At 28.4% G+C, this 21,446-nt stretch overlaps 1 protein-coding gene across 6 annotated transcripts in view; it reads right to left on the bottom strand.

Moving 5' to 3' along the window:
• Positions 1-21,446, bottom strand: part of LOC129958367 (uncharacterized) — a 484,792-nt gene that overhangs the window by 99,764 nt on the left and 363,582 nt on the right. Inside the window, exon 2 of one of the 6 annotated variants that reach the window (XM_056070804.1) lies at positions 10,518-10,579. The exons of the other annotated variants lie outside the window; for them this stretch is intronic. The gene's annotated coding sequence lies outside the window, so the exon portion shown is untranslated. The remainder of the gene's footprint in view (positions 1-10,517; positions 10,580-21,446) is intronic. 6 annotated transcript variants of the gene reach the window in all.

Raw genomic sequence — 21,446 nt, 5'->3', positions numbered from 1 at the left:
TTTCTAACACGTGTCAATCACAAGTAAGGGAAACAAAGGGCCTTTTAGTGGAATTTGTTTATATCAGCAATATTTTATCCCTTCACTCGGAGTGTGGGAACGTGTCGGTTTTTTAGCCGATTCAGCACTTTTAGAACTCATGTTGAATTAATTAAATTGAAAAAGTGGAATGGGATCAAGAAATATGAGAATATTTTAGAATAAAGTTAATATGGGCTAAATTAAGCTAAAAATTAGGAAATTAATTAAATTTAAATTTAATTTTAAAATATCATTACATATACATACATACACACATATTATATATATATATATATATATATATATATATATATATATATATATATATATATATATATATATATATATATATACTGAATTGCGGTAAAGATTCTAGGTATGTGATCATTTGCATCAAACTCTTCTTCTTACGACGGCAATAATTTCTATCATTATTAGGATGTTAAAAATTGCTGAAGCTCAATAGAGCTTTCCGTGACAAATGCATCACCAATAAGCGTTTTCACTTATAACCTTATCCAATATGTATTTTTTACTTAGTCAATATAAACAAAAATATGTGCTGTATTTTCTTAAACCGACTGGTTTGGATATTTAGTGATCTATTCAGAGGATAATTTAAGACAAACCATCAAATTGTTTTAATTTCGCAAAGAATATATAGAAAATCACTTTGATTAGCACTCAATTTCAATACCCTTTGTTAATTTCTTCTTTGGAAAAATTTATAATAATTCTGAAATTTGGTGTATTCAAATATATCTGAATTAATGTCGAATAATATCAAAACAGTCTATGCGATATTCACGCATTTTCACCTATTTTTATGGATGAAGTTTTTTATTCATTAAAATTACTTTTTAATTATTATTTTAGAAAATAGTTTTCTTACATCTTTCAGACTGATCTTTGTTATATCGCAGCCTCAAATTAAATTGTTCGAAATTTTTTTACGACATTGGGCATTTATAGTTTTATTCTATTTAAATATCATTCTGCAGCAAAATGCCGTTTTGCGTAAATCCTTCTTTCTTCATAATGGTTCAAGAAACACTTGTTATAGGTCACGACCCTTTCAACTCATCCCAATTTAACATTTCGATCCAGTATTTTACAATTTCTTCTAAAGCAATCATGAAGTTTCTCCCGGAGAATGACAATAGCCGAGAATTCCTTCCAGGTTCTTATTCAGCACATTGGCTTTCAATAGGCTGTTGTTAAAAGAAAGAAAATGAATGATAGAAAGCCCATTCAAGTTGAAATTCCCAAGTTAATCGAGTGTATTTTTCCCTCAAATCATTTGAAAACAAACTCACATGATTAAACGGCTCATTTTTTACATTTTACTTCAACCTTGGGGAACCTAGATCCGGGCTTCCAGAAGTTGTCCCATCATCCCCCGACACCCTGGTGATATCATTCATAGCCTCGAACTCAGAAATTTTGAGAGTCGAGGGTTTTATTGCTTCGTTCGCGGTTATTAAACAGAGGATTTTGTACCGAGTCAGTGTCTGCTGTTCCAATTTACACCACGTTGAAAGTCTAATTACTTTCTTAATTATTCGGAACGTTGCTGAACACATCGTATGACACAGCACTTAAGAGTTATGTGACGACAATTGATTTTGACGAGGGACTAGCGACAAATTACGCAGATATGAAATCTTGGGATCTAGAAACTTCCCCTCTGAAGTTAATGAAATTATAATGATCATTTTGTGCTGATGGTGGAAATCTCGTTTTGGAGGAAAGACAACGAAGTTTTCTTGATTAAATTTTGAACAACTTTTAATTGCAAATTTCGAGGACCTTTCTTTATCCGATTATAATATATTAGGAAGATTATTGTGATAATATTAAAAATGAATTTTAATCTTTCAAGCAATTTTAATTTCTTTGTAAAAAATTTCATTCATTATTTATACACGATTAATAATGATTCCAAATAATTTACAACGAAGTTTCTATCGTATACAAAAAACTAAAATGGCTTGGCCCATAAAATTTTATGGAATAACAAATACTTTTGATAAAAAAAAACTCGTAAGTTAAGTGATTTAATTTATAGATCAAATATGTAATATTAATTTCATTATTCATATTTAGATTTTAATATTAGTGATACTAAAAAGAATTACATGCAATACTTGAAAACAGTATAGAATTAGAATGGAATGATTAAACATATTGTCATGATAGCTTAAATTTCAAAGTAACAATCGGTACGAATGGAATAATATTTAGATGGAACATCTTTTTATAATTTTTTTATATATAGAATATTATTTAAAATAATATACGAGTCGGAAGTTGCAATAAACCTACTCGAATTTTGATAATTTGTAACATTATTTATAATGAAAGATAAACAACTTTTTACATTATAAACTAATAAAGTATTAGAACTAAAAAATCTTCAGACAGTTTGAGGCATAATTATATAAGTTAGTGTTCGTTATGAATTGAAGTTCATAAAATTTATTCCATTATATATATATGGACAACTAATTTTTTGATAGAATACTTGTTTGTTGAAGGACATTTTATTCTATCGCTATTCTATTTCTTACTGAAAAATTGCCTTAACGCTAAATTATGGAAATAAATGAAATGTTAAATTGATGATAATTAAAGCTGCAGATAATATTTTTTAAAAAGTTCAATGAACTTTTAAGTTAAAAATTCCTTTTCGTTGCTGTTTCTACTTTCAATTGTTTGAAATTCTGAATGCACGAAGTTCTGCATAATATTCAGGATCGCAATATGTATTCTGTGAGGGGTATAGATCCACAGTTTAAGTATCCCTGATTTGTTTTTTAAAAGCACTTTGCAAAATTTTTTGGAGAGCTTTGGGAACAATAAATATTTTATAAATTTTCACTTAGACGTGGCTTTATTCCATTTTTAAGTTTAATTTTTTAAAAAAATTACAAGAAAACAAGTTTTGTGCGGAAAAGAAAACAAGGAAAGAAACAGTTTAAATCTGAACACAGTAAAGCATGAAAATTATGTTTTTTTTTTTAAATTTGTGATATAGAAGATATTTGCTTATCCTTTATCGAAAGCGGATTATATTTTTATCATACAAAGTTAAATCGGATTGTCTTGCGAAAGTAGATCGCTACAATGAATTTTAAACAATGCTTTAAACCTTCAATTCACCACCGATTTTTTTTATCAAACTATTTATAGCTTTCTAAAGGAACACCTTAAGTTTAAATCTGATCTTCACCTTTTCCCATTACTGATATAATCAAGTCTACTTTCAGTCTCTAAGTCTATTCAAGAGTGGATGAATACTTCACAAAGCTTAACGCTTTTACATTCTGAAACACATTCTCTGCGAAATTTCACTGCGACAATATCATTCCCTTCCTTAACTAAAAAAAAATACTGTTTTTCGAAAGAAAGAAGGAAAAAAGGAAGGAATGAGTCGAAATTCTTCACCCGAGGACTTAAGGTTTTTATCGCTAAGTAGGGTTCCGGCCGCCTTAAAAATCAACGTCCTCGACATCTTGATAAATGGGCAGATTAATGTGTTTAAAGAAGGGCTTTACGGGGACATTATAAACGGAAAATAATCTGAAGGAAGACCGATTGCCTATCTTAGGCTGAGGTCTTTATTGAGTAGTATTAAACTGCTATCTTCCCTAAAATGAGAACACTTTTTAGTCGACGTTGCCTCTGTTGTTGTTCTACTGCGACTTATTTTTAAGGGTGTTAAAGTCTTAGTATTACTTGTGTGCAGGGTAGTTTTTCTTCCAGTCTCATATAAGGTGATTTTCGAAAGCTATGGACTTCCTAAGAGCAAAGATATTGGTCTTCCTTAAATGATGTTCAAAGATAGAGTTCATTCGAAGGTCCTAATATAAAATACGTAAAATTAATCTAGAATGAAAGACTACTTTCATTCTAGATGCAAAGCTTTCTATGTGGATCCAAAAGGAAAGAGCTGGAGTATGAAATGTTTAGATAAATTCATTTACATGTATAATAACGATCTCTTATGCAGCTAACATACTTTTAGAAGAATTTATTAAGGATGTCAAGATGCTCCAATGATCTAGGAGAATTTCATTTACTAACTTGAAAAGTTAATTTCTTTCATTAATAAATATAGATAATGACAGAATTTATTAAGGTACCAGAATTTAAGGAGATCGAATCACGTATCTACTGAAGAAAATGCCATATATAAAATACTGACGAAAAGTAAATCTTTAATAGCTCAAATCAGTTTTCGCTTGTTTCAGTGGTATTTACGTTTTTACAAAGTACAATATTTTGACATTCTGCATAAAAACTACTTGATTCTAATGAAAATGTTTGAACTTATTTCCCCAATTTATCAGATGTCCTAGCATCAAACATTCCCCATATACTTTATAGTAAGATCGAGAAATTTTACACTTACTGAACAAATATCTTTTTTGGAAAAAGCAATTCTAGGGCACCATTCAGAACATATTGCCTGCATAAAATTTTTGAGATAATTTCAGAAGTACAAAATAAATTGATAGATATATGATTATGATGACATTAGAATTGCCCATTCAGTATTTTCATTCATTTGAATTTTAATGGAAATTAATATGAAATTTAGTAGAGATTGTGCTTATTTTTGTTTTATAGCTTCTGCTATAAAGTAAGTTCAGAAATTATTTTTGTCGCTTATTTTCATGATTATGGTTATAGATCTTTAATACTGAATAGAGAAAATTTGTCAGTTTGTTTGTAATATACAAAACACACACACACACACACACACACACACACACACACACACACATTCCTTTTATATATCAGTCAGTGAATCAACAACTGTAAAATTCATGCCCATTGCCGACTCGTGTGGGACATGGAAGTTCTTTTAACCTCAGAAGCGTTGTAGACCAAAAGTTTAAATATAATTAGGGAAATTGTATATAAATAATGATAAGCAATTATATTCCATCCTTATGAAGAGAATGTGATTCAAATGTAAGAAAAATGTAAATTTTCCTTTTTTATAAAATTCTGTGCCAAATAACGAATGTGTGGTAACGGTATTAAAAATCTGCATCTTAATACATTTTAGAAAATTTGTTATTAATTCACTATTAGTTTAATCCGTTTTATAAGACTTCCCCTTTCCCCCCCACCAAAATGTTTAATTATAATATTTGACAATGGTTAAGTACGTAAATCCACAAAACTTCAAAATGCATCATGTTTTAAGTTTCAATTATCACGTTAGCGAATAGTGATTCGGAAAGCAGATAAACATTACAAAACAATACAAAACATTTTGAATACAATATAATACAAAAAACAAACAAAAAATAAACAGATAAACAATACAAAATATTTTCTAACCATATCGGGCAAACAAATTTCTGATTTTATTTACCTTAAATTTTGCAAGTATTTTTTAAGGTTATAGTATATATTCCAAAATACTCAATAGACTAAATATTAACTAAATATAGTTCCTCCTGGCTGAAATCTATCAAAGAACACTATTATTTTTGCATCTCAAAATTCTAGACTTATTTGGCCAATATTAGATTTTAGTTACATATCCATTATTTAATTGTTCTTCTAATACATTATTTCATTCTTGTGAAAATATCTGTTAACGGAAAGAGTTACTGAGCATTTATAAGTTTAAAAAGCGTGCTTTTGTTATGCTGACACTTTTGTTTCGAAGGTGTAACAAACGATATAAGTACGAACAGGACAATTATGATGAGGAGGAATGTTAATCTTTTCAAACACTTTGATTGTTTTTACATAACAATAAGTCTCAGATGGTCGGAGTCTAACTTGCAGTGAAGTTATAATAGATCAGATCTGAACTTAAAATATCGTGCTTACAGTAAGACAAACAATATTTGCAACAAAAATAGCAAAGTTCTTGCCATTATTTGACAATCTTATATCAAGAATAAAAAAAGTCATTGTGACAAGTCGTTGCTCATACTTTCGCCTCAAATTCTGTCATACTTGTCCGATCGTCGACTAACGAAGATATTTTATTGTTCTTTTGCAGCCAATGATCATTTCATTAAAACTGCAGCTTAAAACACAAAGATTATTTTTAGTTGGAGAAATCTGGTCTATATGGTATGCATTAATGTATCTCTTGGGATGAAAACAAAAGCACGGTGTGCAATTATAGGAGCTCATTGAAGAAATGTGTGATAGTCAATCTTTACACTATTCTGAAGATTACCGATCGCAGATGTGAATTTGCTTCTCCTAAGAATTTTAAATGTGTAAAATCTTTTACTGCGTAAATATTAATTGGCCGAAGCATAAAAATTCTTCCTTTAGAATTCTAATAGAGATTTGAACAAAAGTAGTTTTTAAGAATTCAAGCTAAGTGGATTTTTTTATTTTTAAGAAATTAATTGATGAAAAAATAAACAGAAAATTTAGAAATTAAATAATAACTAATCATTAGCGGAACATTAATAGTGATTCTCTCTTTCTTACTTCTATCCAGATATTTAATATAGTTTGTAGCTTTTACTGAACTGAGTAACTATTCTTAATAACCTTCATCATACTATTTAGCAATTCTCCTGATCTTAAACATAATTTTTTCCCATTTGAATGGGAATGTGCAAGAATAACTATCAAAAAGAATAAAATAAATCGCATCAACAAAATTTCTTCATTAAACCTTAGAAATTCTTTGATGAAAGTGGCATAAGAATTGTTCAGAATGAAAAGTTTTTGTTCATTTATACATAAGAATTAATTATACCAACTTAAATCAAGAATCACTTGATTACTTTGACAGGTGTTTATTTTTCGGGTTGGGGGGGGGGTTCAGAACAAAAAATTATTTGCTTGTATTCACTTTAGGAGCATAATACTGATTGTTGACTAGAAAAGGGCATATAAAATTAGAGTGCATTGCTATAATAAAAGGAAGAAAATTAAACTAACATTGCCTGCTCTGCTCTGCGTTGTCTCTACTACGTTCTGGTACTAACATCATCTCTGTGCGCCTTGCGTAATATTACTAATTTCTCTTAGCGAATAAAAAAGACGTGGGCATTGTTACGAGACTGAAACGGGTTAATGAAAATCCATCCAATGAAGATTCCTTTCTATGCGATATGTCACAGTGCGAAAGTGATTTCTACGCAGGAGATAAGCAGTTTATGAACATTTAAATGGAGAGTTAATCAAGGATATAAAATCATACAATTTTTATTGCTAAAATATATTTTTATATAAATATTTAAAAAATTTATCGCAGAAAGGTAACCAAAACATTCCATTAAAAAATTCTCATTTACATGTAATAAATGAATTTTAGTAATTTTCATATTAGTTACATATTTTGGTGCTATTTTACCCTTCAAGATTGTGAATTAATCTAACTGTTAATACTTTCTGATTTTATTTTCAAGTTACCATAAACAAGCAAAAATTGCATCAAATTCTCCTGATTTTTTTTTCGATTTTAAAGTTCATTCCAGTAATAAGGAAACAGAAAAAGTTTCAAGAAGGCAGGAAAAAAATTTATAGTATAATCTATCATTGATTTAAAGATAGCCTTTCACATATGCCAAATTCATATATTTAGATATAAAGTAGATATGTAGACATAGGCGTATTGCATATTTTATATCGTTACAATTACTTATTTTTAAAGTATAAAGAGATTCATTGAATCTGAGCTTTGTTTCATTTTTTTTTATTACCGTGCTATTTTTAGACTAAATCATGCGTTGTGTTTGAAATTCAATTACATAAAACTAAAATAAAAAGTATGAAAATTTTTATTTCGTGATTCATGAAATTTTAACTTTCCAGGAAATTTTTTAAAGAAATAATTCAGTATCAAATAAATATGTTCCTTTTCTCAAATAGACAATTAACAGGGATTTAAAAAGAAGCAAACATATTAAAAATAACTTTAAAAACATTTTTGTCAGTGTTATGAAAAATAGAATTTTTTTATTTTTTATTATTTTCTGCCCTATAGTTTTTAATTTTTTTTTTATTATTATGAAATCTTATAATCCATTTTTTCCCCTCAGATTTACCAGGTGGTACCACTCGAAAGGGATTGAAAATTAATTATAATTGAGAACTTAATTATAATTTATTATTTGATAATTATTGAAATTAATTGATCAAGCCATAATTATAGTCTGAAAATTATAACATAATGTAGCCTACAAAATATCAAAATTCTAGCATATTAGGAAAGGAATGAAAAGTCGATTACAGAATCTCATTTTTACAAACACAAGAAGTTAGATTTTATTAAAAACTATTATTTAACAGAACTAGAGCCATTAATACATAATTTCAACGTTTCTACTGAATTTATTAAAAATAAAACTAACCAAGTTAAAAAAATTTAAATCTACATTGTGCACACAATGGTTGATATATGCATCACAACCATTTTGCTTTCTTTTAATTTGTTTTGACTGATTTATTTACTGATAAATAAAATTATATGCCTCCAGCATTTTTTAAATGAATAAATAAAAATCTTATCAAAAACGATTCATTAAAATTAATGATTTAATTAATTATTTATAGTAAAAAAATTAAACTCGAAAGTAGAATTTTTAATTATGTTTCTCTTATTAGTACACAAATATATTTTTGCATGCATAGAATTACACAAAATTAGAGGAAAAACAAAAGAATCCTGCAGTATAGGGTTAATCGTTTATAAGAGAATAATGATTCGTGCTTTGTTTCTAATACAATATGGAAATTTTAAAGAAATAAAATCAGTTATAATTCACACACGTCCAAACAAAAGAAAGAAGGAAAAATGAAAACTAATCACGCTACTTTTGAAATCCAAGCTGTGACATTCTTTGTGTAAAGAAACCCTTTCTCGTCAGTTTTAGGTGTAGTTGCAATTTCAAAATTACACTTAGTTACGAGAAGTCATTATAAGATACTTAATTTCGGATATTGCCTAACCTTCCCTCTGATTCCCGCTTCACACGTAATGGTCGGAGCTACCCTATCATGCTCGGAAGGGAAACTCTGAGGGTCATACATTTTGCTGCCTTTCTGTCACATAAAGGCCATTATGCGAGACCTTTGGGAACCCACTGCTTTCATTCTCTTCTGCTCTGATGAAATTTTGTCTGTAAATATGAAGCTTGGCACGACATTAGAAGAAAGTGTGGACTTGCATGCTTGGCTTCTGAAAGCTAGGTGAATGATTGAAATTTTGGCGGCTCTTTTCCTAGTCACAAGAGAAAGTTTTGCCCTAATCTCTTGTCAGAAATGTATAAAGCAAGCATTTTTATCAAATATAATTGCTTTAAACGTGATATTTAATACATTTTAATTCATTCGATCAGTTTTAAATTTAGTACAAAAGAAAGACATTGTCATTGTTTAATTTTAATCAATTTAAAAGACAGTGTGTCCCTAAACACATAATGAAATAAACGCATATAATTTTATCAAAAATTACTTATTTTAAGCATATCTTTTTTAATGAATTTCCAAATTTTTAATTCTATTTTTAGATTAATACTTTTAGGAAATATGACTTTATAATATTATTTTAGTAAGACCTATGTTAAAACTTTTGACATTTTTAATGGAAACTTCATTCGTTTTATACTCAAATGATTAATATAATTTAGTGAATAATGTAAAGTAAGAGAATTAAATGAATAGTGTTTTAAAATTGTGGCGAATTTTTGTAAAAGTAATATATTTTCTTGTAAACTAAGCCGAAAATTAAAAATTGCAACACATTTATCAAAAATACGTCTTTTATTGTTCTATTAAGTAGAATTTCAAATATTTCTATACTTTTCTCATACTTTACTGTCATAATTTATTTTGAAAGAAAGTCAGAAACAAATTTTTATCAAGATATCTTTAAGCATAAATAACTAAATCATTTGATTAATAAAAAAATGTGAATAAGCATGCAGTATTAAAAATGCAGCATTAATCTGTGTAAATATAAATCATTTTAATTATTACAGTATAAATAACTATATATCTTAAACATTTACTATTTCAGAAATTTTTTCTCAAATCCCAAATGTGTTTTTGATGTTTGAGTTACCCCGTTTTATCTAGAGATAACAAAAGTCTAAACGATAAAGTTAGCCAAATTAATTATTATTCCAAAATATTTCAAGTCAATTCTTTAAAATTAATAAATATTATATCCGCCAAATAAATAAAATAAAGAGTAACGTATCAGTTTATATATTTCTGAGAGCTTAAATCAGAAGTGGTTTCTAAAACGAATTCTTTCCCTGACAAATTGTTTGATCTATTTCGCACTTGAAGTACCATTAATCAATTCTACTGTTGGAAATACCCTTCAAAAAAGGTGGATTTATATCGTCTATGAACAGTTTTGCCTGAAATATTGTATAATAAATCTTCTAAATAAGGAAAATCTAAACCTTTCCAACCAAAGTTTAAATTTATTTTTTTGAAATATTTTATTTTTATTTGAATTAAGTAGAAGAATTTTACTTTAAACCTACCTATTTCAAGGCAGCAAGTTAGCCACGTGGTTGTTGAGTCATTAACCTCTAATTTGGGGGTCCTAACAAAGACAAGTCGAGAGACAGATATTAACTGAATGTTGTAAAGAAGAAATAAATCATTTGAAATGAATAACAGATACTTATCTAAGCTCTGTCTTAATTCGCTGAGACAATGTGGCTTTGGTGGACATTAGAAGGCCAATAATACTTACTTTCGAATAGAAGAATGATTGTCTATTTGAAATAAGATTGTGTGCGACCCTAATGCTTAAGAATTTTTATTGATGTTGGAAAGTGTATCAAATACTTTGGGGATTACAAAGCTTAAGTTTTAAATCTGAGAGGAAAGCTATGTTATTATGAATAACAAGGAAAGGTGCCTTTTTCACTTAAAATGTTTAGATAATGTTAGTTTTACATTTTAATAAGTCGAAAGGAAATTATTATTCCTCAGTATAAAAAACTGTATATGCACTTCTGTGAGCCATTGATCTAAAATTAAGATTCGATTCTTTTTTATATTGATAATTTTTTAAATATTTAATTAATTATCTGCAATAAGAGGCAGATTAATAATCAATTTTCCGAACCCACCATCTGACCTTGAAAATGATGTACTTTTTCGTCTTCGAAGTGTGGGTAGATGCCACTTTAAAAACCGTTATCCAGCTAAAGAAGTAAAATTTCTTTCTCTCATGTTGTCGTTTAACTTTCATTGCCTGTATATTATACTTTTGGTTGAAGATCAAGAATATTAATAAAAAATTTCTTCTACTTTACGGCTTCTTTTATTCAAGATATTTGTTTAAATTTCAAAATGTCTAATGTTTTTACCTGTTCAGTTACTTTTCTTTTATATCGCTAAGTTTTGTTTTGACCATTGAAAAACCGGGCAGTATCTCAGATAGCTTGGATATATTTGGTGCTCTTCTTCAAAATCAGTTTGTGACTATTTAATTCCCTTTTAACTATCTTTAAAGACCCTTTAGGAATGGGGATTAACGAAGGTTTAGTTTCAATCACTCACCGCCACAATTCATATCTCTCGGATCCCCACGCCCAAATTCGCCTGTTTTTCTCTTTATATTTTATTTATATAATTTTATATACTATTATAATTGTTTAATACAAAATAGATTTTATATCGCAAATAAATTTCAGAAATTATAAATGACAGTCTAAAATCGGTGCGACTAGTAGTTTTTTCTTCAAGTTTCACGATGGAATCTAAAAACAAAATCGTGTCGGTGAGATAAGACTACTAGAAATCTTGGAAATACTTTGAACAATTGTAAAAATGAAATAGTTTGTACAAAAAGTGCATTTCTGGTATTTATTTAGATAAATATCAAGATATTACAGTTAAATGTGTGTGATCCGAGAGGTAATCTCCCCTGATTTGAAGCATATAATAGCCTTTCCTAACAAAGAATTCATTGCTTCTTTATTCGTTTGGTTTGGTTTCTTCATTTAAGATAAAGTAAAAATCCTTAAATAATAAATATGGAACTTCTGTTTTATTTTCACTAAAAACAATTATACGTCAGACTAAAATTCTATTTCAATAATCTGCATGAATTCTTATTTAAATATTTTTGTTTAAAATTTATTATAAACCTACTTATTTCATATATTTTCTTATTAGAAAAGGCAGCCCAACGTCATAGATTTATTTTTAAAAACTTTTAGATATAACGAACAAGTAATTAAACTCGAAAACTCTGCATTGCATCCTGTAACTTATCCAAAATCCAGAGAAGTCAAAGAAGATGAGTGAAATTCTGCTTGAGCAGTAAATAAATTTTCTGTCTGAAATAAGCAGAAGCAATTCCCACCGGTGGGGATGTGTCGGGAACTATAAACAAACAAACAGAAATGTGAGCGGTTGGTAATTAATTAAAGCGAGAGTGAGGATGGGAAAATCGAATCCTTCGGGAATCACACCACGGACATCCAGGGGCATAAACGTTGCGACAAATTGCTCTACCTTAGGTCTAAAGAAAATTCAGCAACATCCATATCAGTTTTAATAGATGATGTGCCTGTCTAGACAAGCAGTTATCCTGTTAACAGTATTTCAGATTTGATGGTCACAAATTAACAAACGAAAGTTGTTATAGAAAATACCATGCATATTGACAGAGTATTTAAGAAATTTAAAATAAATATATGTTAATAAATAAATATTTAGAAGTTTTGTTTCCTCACAATGGGATTTTCTCTTTTCATAATGTTCACGAATACTCAAATCAAAACTAATTATTTAAATCGGATTGAAACAAATGGTCATCCATTAACAGAAAAATACAATGCTGAAAACAAAATTTAAAAAATGCCAAAAGAAAATATTAGCAATTATCTTCAATTTGGTTCATTTAGGGAGAATATAAGGAATCAGTATAAATATAAAATTATAAAAACTTTAAACCTAAACTTATTGACCTTTGCTATCATTTATGCTTAAATTCATTCGCAAACAAATGAATAAGTTAACTATAAATATAAAAAAATAATATAAAATATATAATATTATATAAAAATAATATAAAAAATATAAAAATATATAACCTCAGTTGCTAAAATCCTTATCAGTGGCGAAAATTGGAATTTCGCATCCGATAATGACGTAGACCAAAAGACTGGGACTATTTTTTAACTCCGCCCATCTTACGGACGGTGGTGGACGATTATATATGCTGATTGCAGATCTGCATCAAAATTTCGGCATAAACGTCAAGGAGTGGACTGTTTTTCGATCTTTTCATTGGTGCATGCTAGATAAATATAATAACTATAAAACTCAACAATCCGTTTGGGTGAATTTTAAGACACCTTTACCTAATTATAAATCTTTCACTCATTTGGGCTGATGAACATGTAGATTGCCTGACTGCATTGTATGTATGTGTATGTAAGTGAACACGATAATTCGAAATCATAGCAAGAAAGAGAAATGATATTTGATACTTGACCTTGACCCCAAAATCGTAAATCAAATTTTGGACCCAATCGATCAATGGAAGAGGTTTAAAATGCTTATTCATTTCTCTTCATTTCCAAGCGCAAACTCGCCGATTACGAGAGAACACCCTCGCTGCTTTCCTATGCAAGATAGTCAGAAAATTTTAATTAAGTTCGGCGTAGAAGGAGTTGATTGGTTTTATCAGGCTTATTTGAAATCGTATTCCATCAGAAATAGGCGAAAACTTCTTAGCTTTAAAAATTAAAATAGAATATAGTTTACAGATTTTGAGTAAATACTTTTTTTTCCTCATTTTCTTGATAGCTATAAAGCTTTTACTAAACACTAGTATAATAGAGAGGTCATTTAGATATTTTATGTGGGCTGCTAGTTAATTCAAAGATAAGAGATGCGGATATCCCTCTTTTCATAGGAAATTAAGAGCGTGCATGTAAAAATTACGTAAAATCCAGAATTTCAGATTGTTATATTACTAAACATTAAACATAAGCTCTAAATAAGCTAATGATCGTAACTGCTTTAATAGCTCCCAAACCTCGGCGTTCGTGCAAAATTAATTAATTACGAACAAGATTGTTTAAGTCTGTCATTTATTTCAACCTAAGAATAAGACAAGTAGCGATTCAATCAATTTTTTTAAAAAAATTCAAAGTATGTTATAATTGATTTTTTGTAATATTGTCTTCGAAAATCGCATGGATTTATTTCACTGTCAATAATTCAATATATTAAAAAACATCAGAAAAAGTAAAATTCATTGTTTTAAATATTTTCTATAACCAATGGTTACACTTATAATTAACCTTCGTATAAAATAAAAATACATATCTGCAATCTTTAACAGAGATAGTTAAAATAAAACCATATTTAATTTAGGAAGTATTTTATTTAAAATATATTATTTGTTTATAAATTAAATATGCAAAGTCAAGAAGGTTTTCTAGTAAAATTTAAAAACTTTAACTTAAAACATTACTCAGTAAGAACTGAAACATGAAGACAATGAATTTTATGCTTCCAAAATAAAGTGGACGAAAAATGCAAATAAAAATAAATTGAAAAAATAGCAATTAAAAATTATTCTACTTTTATTTGGATTTCACCATTGCCTTTAATTTTCTAAGCATCGATGGCCCAATTTTTTTCTGAATTTATACGAGATTTTTTTCCGTTCCCATGATAGTTCTTTTTTCCGAATTTTTCCTTTTTACAAATGACATTTTGACGAACTTAGCTATTAAGGTATGCCCATAAATATTTAATGGGGTTAAGTTCTAGGGACTGCAAAGGGGCTTCCAAATTTTCTTAGGTACCCGATAAAATACCCATCTTGAAATTTTTTTATATGTGTTTGGGGTCATTATCCTGTTACAATATCAAAATTCCGAACAAATTTAATTTTTAAATATTTTGGCAGGGCAGGAATAACTCCTATATGGTAACAGTATTTAGGCTTTCAGCTTTTCTTGATATTTTCAAAATATTTAGCTGTAATTTTATGGTATTTACCTATTGCTTTACTTTGAACTTTTGTGCTACAGTTTTTACTTCTTGTAAGTTGTTTAGATCTTTATGTTCTCATATGTGTGTGTTTGCCAATGATTTTATGACCGTACCAAGCCTTCATTGAAAGATTTTTCTTATTTTGCATTTCCAAACTTTTAAGGAGTTTTATATAGTTATTATATCTATTTATTTGTTAATGTGTATTTTTGATTCTTAAAAACTTAAAGTTCGGTTTTAAAAATAATTTTTTTAAAAATTTTGATAGTTTGTTTCTTAAGAAACTATAATTTTTCTTAATTTAACATTACTAAGTGATGTATATTGCATCCCTTACCGAAAAAAAATAATATAAGAAAATTTTAAAATAAATATTTTATATTTTATTAAATTTTAAATTATTTTTTTATATTTTTTTGCCTATTTCCATAAATTCTTTCATTTAAAGTCACATTACAGTTTTCAAAAGTCTCAAAATTTCATTCCCTTCTTTTCTAAATATATTTGAGCTATTGCAAAAGTTATGGCATAATAGTCATACTTCAAATGTATTCAAATGGGCTGTAAATAAATATGTTGATTACATTTCTTATTTTTACCATTCGCAATGCAGTATTCCAGTGGCTTGAAATTAAAAAAAAAATGAAAAAGGTGGCTTAACCTTGTGTTTAAATTTTCTTACAAGAAAATAGTAAAAAATTTTATACTGTCTAAAAATGACAGTTTCATTTTTCTTTGTATTTTATTTATAATTAAGATTGAACATCCATAGCCATTAAATGTAATTAAAAGAAAGAAGAAAGAGAAAAAAATACTGTCCATAATTTTTTATTAAAACAGCTACATATTCTATTGCAGTACATACGAATTATTTTACGAATTATTTAATTACATTACATATTACTTAATTACATATGAATTACATACGAAAATTATGCACTTTAAAAGTCTTCGAATTTCTACCCAGTCAGTCTTAATAACTTGACTCGGCATTTTATTTAATCTCATAATTAGATAAAATCCTTTTTGGGATATTTATTGCTATTTCTTATCATTTAAGAATATAAAATCACTTGAGTTCAAGGAAATGTAGCTTTTTGAAATGTAGGAAATGTAGCGCAAAACCTATGAATCTATCTTATTATCCCAATGGCTCTCAACCTTTTTCTCTCAGTCCTTTCAAGTACCCACTTTCACATACTCAATTAACCCTTTAGGCAAAGAATATTTTACTAACAATATTAAGAGCCTAGGGTAGAGTCGAACGGCTCTAATTTATCAATATTATCTGCAGGATTTATGTTCGATTCTACATATATTCCATTTTTCTAATAGTTTCACGCCGAAACAAGCGAAACAGAATTGAATTAATTTCATATTAATTTATGATTAAAGTTAATAATTACTCATCATAAGAATCAATTTCTCAACTGGAAGACAATTTTGGTGTATTTTTGAGGTTATTTGAACTATAGTGGTAAATTTTATAATATTAAAGGATATACATGAAATCTGGTCTGTATTTGGGAGAATCTAATTGTAATATTTGACGAGTATCCTATTTTCAAACCTAATGGATCTGAGAAAGGTGTTAAATATTTAATATTGTGTTTTCCAACACCACCAACGGTACGTTCGTATATTCCCAACTGATCAGTTGCATACGAGAGGCACGCGTATAACAGGTTGCGACCCTCTTCATTACCCGATTTAGCGAAAATATTACTGTACCTTATGACATGGACAAGGCTTTGCTTGACACATGAAGTAAATAGATGATGTACTCGTAAAACATCATGAAAAAACAAACGCAAACAAACTTATATTTTATGCCACAATATTTAAGATTCAATTTCATGAACATTTAGACAATATTCAGCCTTGTCCCTTTTTTGACCTTTGCAGTCAGATCAGAAAATATATCTTCAGAGCTATCTTAACGTATCTACGATTTTTTTTTTCACATTTTAATCGGCTTATTGCAAGCGCACGAATTACATTATCCGTTCAATCACATTTTTCATTTGTAAGACCAGCTGATAGCGTAAAACAAATGTTGCATTTTGTGAAATGTTGTGTCGGATGCCGGTGTTAGAAAAACTGCATTACTATCCAGCGTGGTTGTTTGGGCGTGGTTAACAGGGGAGATGGTAGATTATAGGGTGTCTCTTTATTGTCATGGCAACGAGATATCGTCACCGATAAGTAAAGGATATTGTTCACTTACTCTAATTTAAAAAGAAATACATGTGATGTAATACAAAAAAATGACTTATTTTGGAAAAAAAATTATATTTCCTTTGATGTAGGATTTCCGCAATAAAAAATAAAAAAAAAAAACCTTAAAAGACTTGTCTGTAATTCAGTGCGTCTTCTGTAGTACATGTTTTGCTAATTCTATGACTTGAGCCTAGTGTGAAAAAGCATTAAAAGAATTAACAAATGACATTATCTAGCCAGTCATGCAATATGAAGTACCCATTTTCATATTCATCAAGATTAAGCAATTATATACAAGAATTTTAGACCACCTGTGCTAACCTAAACTTTAAATATAGGTCTGTTACTAAGCAGAAAGTACGATAGAAACTTCACAAATTGTTAAAAGTTTCCAATGCCTGCAAAAAATAAAGCCAAAATTTTCAAAAAGAAAACTTTACTTATTTTTATAAAAAATTCTTTTTACGCGCTTCCATTAAAAAAAAGATGAATTAAGGTGTGAAGCTGAAAATAGAGAAATTTCATTCCAATGAAGTAAGCAATCGGATTAATTTCTGAGCTTAATTTTCTGTTTAAATTTCCCAACATATACTGTATTATAAGTACGAATAAATAATTATAATAAAGGTAGTTGTTCGTAATATATTATAATTATTTACTTAATTGGTACGTAAAGAAATAAGATAAATTGTGATACTAAATTAATTCTGATAACATTAGGCAACAGTTTTGTTGGAATGACAAACTACAAAAAATGTGGTACATCGTTCAAACGATACGCGCCCAAATGGAAGATGATGCACTGAATATTTGAAAGACATTAAATTCTATAAATTTCTTATCCTATGCGGCACATTGCTCCATAAATTGTAGAACTATCTTGTGGAATAAATTAGATACTTTGTAAATAATAAATTCAATTTTTGAAACAAAAAAAGTCCTATTAATATTCTTTTTATTCTAACTGTATCTTTCTGTCTTCATGCATTTGTAATTGATATTTAAATTTTCTCCCAATTCTATGACACATACTTTTAAATATATCAAGCTCACATTCAGAATTGATGTTGCCTCTTTTTGTGTGACGTGTCGTCAGTGATTATATTCGGCTGGTAGTAATAAGAAACTAGTTACAACTACAATTTATGGAAAAGTGAAAATTCCATAATTTCATAAAATGTTAAAGCACACCAAAGAATTCCGAGTGTTTTTTTATGTATATTGATTAATACTCTTAATACAAAAATGCCCGATGCAGTTTTTGATCACGTTTTCAATGTTGTCTAATGAATAGCGCTATCAGTTTAATTTACCTCCCATTTCATTTTGATTAAACGAGCGGAACTATAGTGTCAGGATTACAGACTCTTGCAGTTATTTGCCTTCAGCCTAAAGAAAAGATGCCAGACATCAACTGCTACAATTAAATCGGGATGTAAGATCATTAACAGGATTTTTATAGTGTTAAAATATTGTAAATTCATTAAATTTAATAAAGGCTTACGTTTATAACTTTTAGATGCAAATAACCAGTTGATATAATTGAATACATTATATTACACGCGCTGAACTAATGTTGCTGTGATATTCAATCAGATGGTCCTTCCAAAACATCAAATTATATCATTAGAAAGGAACATACAATATACCTTGCGTTAATAGATGTACATATCATTATGAAGAGAAATGGATTTTCTAATAATTTCATTCATAACAATGTCAAGTGAAATGCAGAGACACATGGACAGTTTAACCTTACGCTTTAGGATATTAATCTATGCCGACTGATTTGACAACTTAGTACAAGCGTCATATTTCAAGGGAATAGAGAATGATTGTTAAGTTATGGTCTGCGCTTCACCATTCCATCCAATAGTACATTTTAAAATTATACAAAGGAATGAAACAATTATTTTTTATACCTTTGAGAAAATGCATAATGTCTCTAATTCAAGACTTACAATGATTCTCTCCTGGTCATGATTTGTTAAGATTGACTGTTATTTATATGATTGATCTGATAATATGACTTTTGTTTATAACGGATGTTTCTGAAAAGGATATACAACAAAATGCTTTTCATTGGCCAATCATCGATTCATGTTAAATGAATCTTTAATTGAATATATTGTATCTGATTACTTGATTTTTTTTTAAATCATGTTGCATGATTATGACATGAAATTGCAAACATTTTCAATCGCTGCTAATGCTTTTATTTATACTTACAAAGAGCTTTGCAGTAATATTTTTGAACAGAAAAAAATTGTATTCCTTTTAACCATTTAAGTATATCAAATGAAATTTTTGAAAACTTTGTAAAAAATTAACATTTTTTCAAACAACGGCATGTCTGACTTACGCATCGAATGAAATCATTTTTGATATTTAAAAATGTTATAAAATGGAAGTAGTTATTATTTTAAAGACAGAAACAGATTAGTCATGCTTGAGTATCTCGAGTGCCATTAATGTTATATGAATTGAAATAAGAATAAATGTTCCAATTACGATGCATCATTTAATCAGAATAAAAAATAAATTCGTAGTTAAAGAATAAAATTTCCGAAGGATTTGTGCTGAAATAGAAATAAATTCTAACAAATATTCATACACTAAGGTAGTCATATGTTTATATAAAAGACATGAATATTGCCAGTATGTAATGTTTAGTATTTTTATTAATTCAATGTGAACTAACATATTGAATTGTATTCAGTTATACATTTTTATACTTATTTCTTACAAAGTCTTAAAATGTATGTTGCTATTTTTATAATATAAATTATTTTTCCTATATATTCTTGTTATATAGCGACAAATTCAATAAACCGAAAGGAAATTTTCTTTAATGGATGATTAAATTAGGAGAATGATAGTAAAAACTTTTAATTTATGTCATTAATTTCTAAAAGCTTTCTACTCATATTTCTTTTTGACTACAAAAATTTCTATGACTACAATTTTCATCTCAATTTTTATCCTTCATCCCATAAAAAGAAAAAAAAAATAAGAAATTGAACGAATTAAAATGAAAAATGTTACTTCTTATTATTTTGTTAGTTTAATTGCTGTATTGTAAATCCTAAGAATTTCTTTCATCACATTTTCCTACTCAGAGTAGCTTTATTATACTTGAAATTTAGATCCTTTTGATCCTTAGTTCTAAATGCCATTAAAAAAGGCGAAAATTTAAAAAAATACTTCATAATTTCATTCGTTTTAAACAAATCAAGGATTAAATTTGTCCGTCAAAATTTTATTTTTATCTATCGATGTCATTTGTATCTGCAATTGTTTTTACAGAATCTTACTTCAAAAAGTTCTAGACAAAAAATATTAAGAACATGAAATGCCTTCGAATCTTCTAGTAATGATTTTCGTACTTAGATCAGAACTTGATGAAATTTCTGGGGTTGGGTGGGGGGTTGATTTTATTTCCTCGCATTTACGTTCTACAATAATAATGTCAATTCTGGGAATCTTATGAATAAATTATTTTTGAATTTAAAGTGCTCCAAAAAAGGATAAGCATTGGTTGAATATGAAATTCCAAGGCAAGCCATCGAATATACCGCATTATTAAATTTCCTTCCCCTCCCAATTGATCTATTGAAAGAAAGTGCTCCTCCCCGCAAACAAATGCCAATTATAATTTCTAAGTAAGTGTTAAACCATACATCATTCAATCAAATCCCAGCCGAGACTTGGATTAAACATATCTCACCGGAAGGAATCCCTCCCAAGAAAATCATTTGGGCAGCATCTCATTCCATGTGTAACTCCGTTATTGCACATGAGTTCTATCCAAAACGGCGTTGAATAAGGAGTGGGAATTTAATATCTCTCATGATTAAAATCCGGGAAAACATATTCTAGATATTGCATATTCATTTATATTCCCCGAAATCAATTGCAGCTATGCAAATCGGCTTCGCTAGTGATTCGAGATGACCAATTCGGCAAAGCGGAGTTTCTGGTGTGTAAATATATGCACATAGAAGCGTGCATATACATATAAGGCTTAGTATTTAGAATGGTAGATGAATGTCTAATAATAATCTGTTGAAGCTAGGGAAATGGATTCGAGCAGAAAAATGTTACCTTTTAAATTTTCTAAGTACTTAAGTAGATTACAAGGGAATGCAGATTTGATTACTCTACGAATTAGTGAGCAGAGCTACTCAAAAGTTCAAAAGCGATTCCATTCCATTTTACGT

Source organism: Argiope bruennichi, chromosome X1 (assembly GCF_947563725.1).
Source record: "Argiope bruennichi chromosome X1, qqArgBrue1.1, whole genome shotgun sequence".
Taxonomy (NCBI): Eukaryota; Metazoa; Arthropoda; class Arachnida; order Araneae; family Araneidae; genus Argiope; species Argiope bruennichi.
This window is presented reverse-complemented; position numbering and strand designations above follow the sequence as displayed.